The sequence below is a fragment of the Phragmites australis genome, chromosome 16 (genome assembly GCF_958298935.1).
Source record: "Phragmites australis chromosome 16, lpPhrAust1.1, whole genome shotgun sequence".
In the NCBI taxonomy this organism is placed as follows: domain Eukaryota; kingdom Viridiplantae; phylum Streptophyta; class Magnoliopsida; order Poales; family Poaceae; genus Phragmites; species Phragmites australis.
Genome location: NC_084936.1, coordinates 20436127 through 20443189, shown reverse-complemented (window position 1 = coordinate 20443189; position 7063 = coordinate 20436127). Strand labels below are relative to the sequence as shown.

General features: G+C 45.7%; 1 pseudogene; it reads right to left on the bottom strand.

Annotated features, from left to right (window-relative positions):
* Positions 1-325: 325 nt before the first annotated feature.
* LOC133894909 (small ribosomal subunit protein uS3m-like) lies at positions 326-2081 on the bottom strand (annotated as a pseudogene).
* Positions 2082-7063: the final 4982 nt, after the last annotated feature.

The window sequence follows — 7063 nt, the reverse complement described above, 5'->3', positions numbered from 1 at the left end:
GCGGTTTGTCGAGCATTTGACAAACTCACACTATCCATTTCAAATGGGATTTGTCCCATGGACACACGAGCAATCCAACCCATAGGATTTCCTTTTCCTCTTCCCATTCGAACTTCTTCGAGTTTCCCTGTAATAAGAAGATCTGCGGGAACTCTTACCCATATCTTACAATTTCTTTGGAATTGTCCGCTCATAGCATAATGGAATTGTCCAATTGTAGCCGACGTGCTACTTCAATGGCTCGATATGAAAGATGACCAGCTCTACAACTTTTGGTGCCATATCTTCCAAAACCAAGTTGAGTACCATCCGGTTCGCGACCCCTACTACATCTGCATTTACTATATTTACTATATTTCGTACGTTTCGGATATAGCACATCCCTTCTTATTTTGACTATATGAGATCCGCACTTTGACACCTGAACTTCCGTTACGAGTAGATACTTCCGCATGAGCATAATCGATTATCTGGTTAAATACATTACAAGATGTTTTTCCATACTTTTCGCTTTCAGTTCTAGCTATTTCCGCACCCCCTAATCGACCAGAACAACAAATACGTATCCCCTCCACCCCTTTTGACATTATTAATGGAATATCCTTCACTATTTGACTAAAAATGGAACAAAATGAGATTGGGTTGTTCCTCAATTGAAAAGAGATGTCTTGAGCAATCAGAGAAGCACTTTGATAAAATGATTTGATCTTTACCGACTCAATTAAGGTATTAGTGTTTGTTCTATTAGACAAAAAAGATTGCATTTTTTGCACTTCGTTCAAATAAGAGTTGTACCCATACAGAATTATCCCCTTTCTCAGTATAATCTCAATCATCATCTCTATTCCCTTTATCAATTTTTCTATCCTACCTAGGTCTATGAATTTCTCTATCAATTCCATTACCTTATCCTTACCCATGAGTTTCCTGCATTTGATCCTTAATTGACCTAGGAGTTGTTCCCGGGCATACTCAAAAAAGGGTTATTATACACCCCAACCCCATCCCTTGGGAAAAAAAGGTAGCACCGAAGAAAGGAAAAAGCGAGATGGTGGTTTTTGTTGTTCCCGTGAAGCGCAGATCATTCACTTGGCGAATGAAGTGGATCAACCTCTTTTTGGTTTGGGCCAAACACTTTTTCTTGCTAGTCGAGCTTTCTACAAAAAAGCGATGCGAGAGCGTATTCTCTTATCTAAGCTTCCTCCCTTCGCTCCCCCCATCGTAGATGGTTCAGCCACACCCGGTGCCACGAAATGATTGAGAACTACGACGGGGTCGAAATGCATTTTGTTCTTTGTATTAAAAAAGTATTGCATGACCGAATAATTCAAGGAGGGGCGCACAACGAGGAGGGTCCTTTTTAGCAGATGACTTGCCGGGCCATCAGAGCGGGACTTCTTTTGTAAAAAGAACTTGAATAACTTTGTTCTTCTGAAGGACTCTTCATTTTCTATCAGGAAGGCTATGTCATTTACAACCCCAGCATTTTTTTGGGATGCTTGAAGGCCCCGCTCACCCGAAGTGATTTAGAAAAATTCTTCTTTCTCGATGGTGATCGGTCTTGGTATCCATAACGTTGCATCTTTTTCGGCCAAATCCGGATTTTGTTTTGCTTCTCCCGGTCGATCGACTTGACTCTTTTCCCTGCCCCCAGCCTCTCACCTTGTTTCGTTCTTCCTTTGTACCCTCGCTTGAACGAAGACACCCGATCGGCCCGACTTTCCCAAATGCCCACCACCGGCCCTTATCCTTTCCGGGTCTTGATTTGTTGCGTCGTTTTCGTCGTAGTGGTCAATGGGGAAGAAAGAAATGAATGAATGTCCTTTTGGGAAAATGTAGAATAATACACCTACCGAGATGAAAGCCAAAGGTGAGTCTCGTAGGTGGACGTATCGAACTGAAATAAGATCTAAGATTGACATCTTGATACAATGATTTACCATAATAATAAATAGAGTCAATGGTGACAGAGCCGTGGGAAGAGCCGCTTCTTTTTTGCGGCGGGGGCTTCCATTCACCAGCGCGGACTACATACACGTGTTCTTTGAACTGTGCTAGATAGCGACCCATCACACGGCTCTCAAACCTAAGCTGTGGTGGATCCCGGGGGACAAAGCAAAGTCAAAGCACTTGATCCTTTGCCCCATACTTTGAGATCTTCCTCCTCGCTAATCAAGCAGCAACACAGCTCGTGATAGGCTTAGCTTAAGCAGCTAACATTCGGTTCAGATAAGTAAAGTCCATTCGATCGGTTCACTCTGGTGGTCTTCCCTTTTTTTCCCTAACGTTCTGAGACACATGAATCCTAAAACAGGAGCAAGATGTTCAAGGACACTTGCCTTCAGCTGAGGGTTGCTCGAAGTCTTAAAAAAATGATCTTGCAGATTTCTGAACTGATCACCTCCTAATTGACAAACCGAAAAAAGCATACAATGGAAACTACTAAGATCAGTATACCAAACAATACTAAGACTAGGTAAACACTCTATAAAAAGATTCTACATGTCGCTAAAAACATTTGAGCGTGAAAATCGCCCAAATTGGAGCTACGACAAAAAAGTTATAAGCTTTTGAAGTTCTAGGGGTTTTTCTTCAAATTTTACTTACTTTCCAAGAATAAGCCGATTTGTTTTTATATGAAAAATATTATTTATGATATCATTAAGTGAATAAGAATTATTTTTCCATAGAAAAACCTACGAAAAAGGTCCATGGACCCATGGACCACGGTCTGGAGGGCCAGTCAATGTCCACGATGGGCCGATTATAAAAGAGTGAAGTGGTATGCAATCTGAGCCACACGATCAAGATCGGATGGCTTGGGGTGAATGGGGGTGGATCGGGTGGTGCTGGATATGGCTGGCGGCCGACCGACGGAGGTGCATGGCTGGAAGCTCGCAAGAGAAGTGCGAAGTCGCACTTCCAGCCACGAAACCCATCGGGGAATGGCGCAAAACAAAGAGGAGGGCACGGGGATTCTCACCACGGGCTTCTCGACGGTGAAGAGGGGCTATGAGAGGCCGGTGAAGGAGAGGAGCGAATGGTGGGGCTCGGACACGGCGCGAATGGGGTTTCAGCGGCAGAGAGAAGCCAAGGAGCGACGGGATGATCCACTGGAGGCCCTGTGACACCAGAGAGGAAAGAACCGGGTTCAATGGTGGCTTGGGCATGGAGAATTGACACGGTGGCAGAGCTCACCAGAGTTGAAGAAGATGACGACGCCGAGGATGAATCCAAGCGAAAAATGAGGGGGAAACGGGTAGAATGGGTGCGGAACATCGCAATGAAGACATTGGGAGGCATATATGCGCGAGATGGGAAGAGCATCAGCCGGATTTGAAGAAAATGGGTGGCAGCTTTGCTCGAGATAAATGTGGGGGATTCCGCATTTAAGAGGGGTTATGGAGGGGGAAACGGTCGAGGACGCATGATTACATGGCGGGGATCGCGGAGGGGCATTGCTTGGTGATAAATGGCTCGAGGAGGCCCTGGATTTTGAATGGGCGGCACGATTTGGGGGGCAGAAACAGTGAGCGAGAGGAGGAAGAAGCGGAGCGAATGGGCTCGGGCGCGTGGGCCCACCTGGCAGGGAGAGAGTGCGGGAGAGGGAGGCTCGGGCGCGAGGGAATGCTGGCTCAAGTGTGGCCCAGTGCGGGGGAGGGGGATGCGGCCCATGCAGGGAGAGAGATGGTCGAGCCAGGCCCAAGCGGGAGAGGGAGGGAGGCAGCCCAGAAAGAAAAGAAAGCGGGGGGGGGGGGGGGGGTGGAAGGAGATTTTGGCCAGACAAAAGGAATTCGGCCTGGGAAGAGTTTTACAATTTTGAAAATCCTTTTTCTTTTTACATTTTGAACCAAATTCCAAAGAGGTTTTAAACGAGCGACTTCTAGCGATCTTTTGCAAACATTTTTCAAACATAAAACCCTATTGCAACTACTGTAGCATGAATGCATCAACACAAATATAACCTATGGCAATTTCAATTTAGAAATTAATTTTTTCTATTGAACAGAATTTGCAACTCCTATTTAAATTCTAGCAAAATTTTAAACTATTGCAAAAATTGTAAATTTAAGGTGTTACTTCAGTGGAGGTGACCATGTTCAAGAAGTCCACTGATGATGGTCTTCGCCGGGTTCGTTGTGTTCACTCCACCGTCATCCTCAGAGCTAACTTCGAGGCTGGATCGAGGACACCGCCCGTCAGGATCTGGTTGTTCTCTGCAGGGAGAATAGACAGGCCCTCCACATCACTCACTTCGGCAAGTTCCCATAGTGGCCATCCGGCAGTCTGGAGGTCATCTTTGTGCCTCTCAACAATGAGCCAGATGGATGTTTGAGAGAGCAGGTCCACCTCACTGCCGCCCTGTACGCTGAGCTCGACATAGCCCTTGACGAGCTGGAGGATATGCATAAGTGTCACACAGAGTAGGAGCAGAGCATCCGTGAGTTGTAGATTCTGCTGGAGGATCCTGACTAGTTCCCTGAGGAGGCTCCCGAGATACCCATGGCTGCACCACCCCGTTCCCCATCGCGCAAGAGGCTTCGTCTGGTGGCTACAATAGGTCCAACAACTACAGCAGGTCTAGCAGCTGTAGCAGGAGAGGAGTAGTGTTGAGCTAGGAGGATGTCACTAACAAAATAAATCATTTAGTTCTAGTCCATTTCGGTTGTCTGTGTCATTTGTTGAGTCTGTGATTATCGCTTGTGTCTGTAGTGTGAGCCTTGTCATAAGTTGGATCTTTGCATGAGTGTTGGTTTAGTACGACGGTTCTTCCTCTACATTGTATCAGTTAATAATATATAATAATAGTTAGGAGTCCCTTCTTTATCTCTTGCTATATCTATTCTTGTCTACTTTTCTTTTTATTACTCTTGCTTTTCTCTTATGTTCCCCTTCTCGTACCTTGGCTACCAACAGATGGTGAACACCAGGTGTGGCAACACCAGCAACAACAACGCCAACGACAACAACGCCAACCAGCGCGATCTTCCACCCCCGCCTCCTATGATGGATGCCAACCAAGTGATGACCATTCTCCAAGGCTTGGTGCAGGCTACTAACCAGCAACCTCAAGTCTAGCAAGCACCACTACAGCAACCGTAGTCCAGGCTCCAAACTTTCTTGAGTACTCACCCACCCACCTTCTCCTAGGCAGTTGAACCTATGGAGGCTAATAACTAGTTAAAGACCATTGTGACCAAGCTGCAGATAGCTCAGTGTACCAGAAGGGAAAGAGTTCTTTTCGCTTCTCACCAGCTCATTGGACCAGCTCAAGAATGGTGGACAACATACACTGCCACTCACGAGGAACCCCAATAGATCACATGGGAAGAATTCTAGAACATTTTCCGTGCACACCATGTCCCTGCAGGAGAAGTAAAGCTGAAGAAGAAGGAGTTCCTCAGTCTGAATCAAGGACCCATGTTAGTAACAAAGTACTTCACCAAGTTCACCCAGCTCTCTTGCTATGCTCCCAGTGATGTTGATACCGACGAGAAGAAGCAGGACTGTTTCCTAGAGGGTCTTAACACAGGATTACAGTACACCCTCTCGACCAATGAGTACCCCAGTTTCCAGAAATTGGGGTGCAGAGCTTTGACCATGCAGAAGAAGTGACAGAATCTGGGAAAAGAATGCAAGCGCAGCCTGCAAGGTCAGTCTTCAGGCAACAACACCCGTCCCCGTTTCAATCCCCCTACCATAGTTCCTATGTTCCATCATGGAGGACAGAATCAGCAACAGAGGCCACCGTAGAAGATGCCCAATCAGGTTGCAGGAGCTTACAATCTGCCAGTGCAACCAGGGCAGCAACAACAGTAGTAGTTGTGCCCTAACTTCCAGTAGCAGTGACCCAACAACAACAACCAGCCCCAACAGCAGAATCGCACCAGTCAAGGATCGAGCAACATTGGCCCACGTTTCAGTTGTGGAAACTTTGGGCACCTCGCCAACAAGTGCCCCAAGAAGCAGCAAGGCCAAGCACAGGCTCAGGGAAACAATCAGCAACAGCAACCTCAGCAGAATGCAATGCATGGTCGAGTCAATCACTTTGCTATGGAAGAAGCCGAGGATGCTCCTGATGTAGTGTTGGGTATGTTTTCCGCAAACTCTCACCCTGCTACAGTTTTGTTCGATTCTGGTGCTATGCATTCATTCATATCATCTCAGTTTGTGAATACATATAAATTGCCAAGAGGATTAATGAAAAATCGGGTGCTAGTTAGTTCTCCTGAGGAGAAATGGAATCAAGGCATGTATGCCCTAAAATAAGTATATGCATAAGGGGGTAGACTTTCTTGCAAACCTCATCATTCTCGAATCCAAGGGAATCGATATCATACTGGGAATTGACTGGTTGACTAAGTATTATGGAATCATTGGATGTGCTATGAAGTTAGTATAGTTGACACACACAGATGGTACCAAGGTGGAATTCCAAGCCGCAACGGAGTCAGCTATCAATGCCAGTCTCAACAAAGGCTAATGTAGTGAAAGATAACGGAGTGGTCAGTGAATTTTCAGACGTCTTCCCAGAGGTTTTGACAGGTATGCCACCCGATCATGAAATTGAGTTCATTATAGAGTTAGTACCTAGAACAGCTCCTATATGTAAGATACCATATAGAATGAATGCCAATCAGTTGGCTGAGCTCAAGGAGCGAATCCAATAGCTACTAGACAAAGAGTTTATCCGCTCTAGTTCTTCGCCCTCGGGAGCCCTAGTTATCTTCGTACCGAAGAAGGATAGAACAAAAAGGATGTGTATAGATTATTGAGCCCTTAATGAAGTAACAATCAAGAATAAGTATCCTCTACCCCATATTGAAGATCTGTTTGACCAGTTGAAAGGAGCATGTATGTTCTCCAAGATCAATCTTCGGTCTGGGTATCATCAACTGAAGATTCGCACCTCAGATATTCCAAAGGCGGCATTTGTTACTTGGTATGGTTTGTATGAATGCACAGCAATGTCTTTCAGGTTGACAAATGCTCCAGCCTATTTCATGTATCTGATGAATAAGGTTTTCATGGAGCTCTTGGATAAGTTTTTCATGGTATTTAT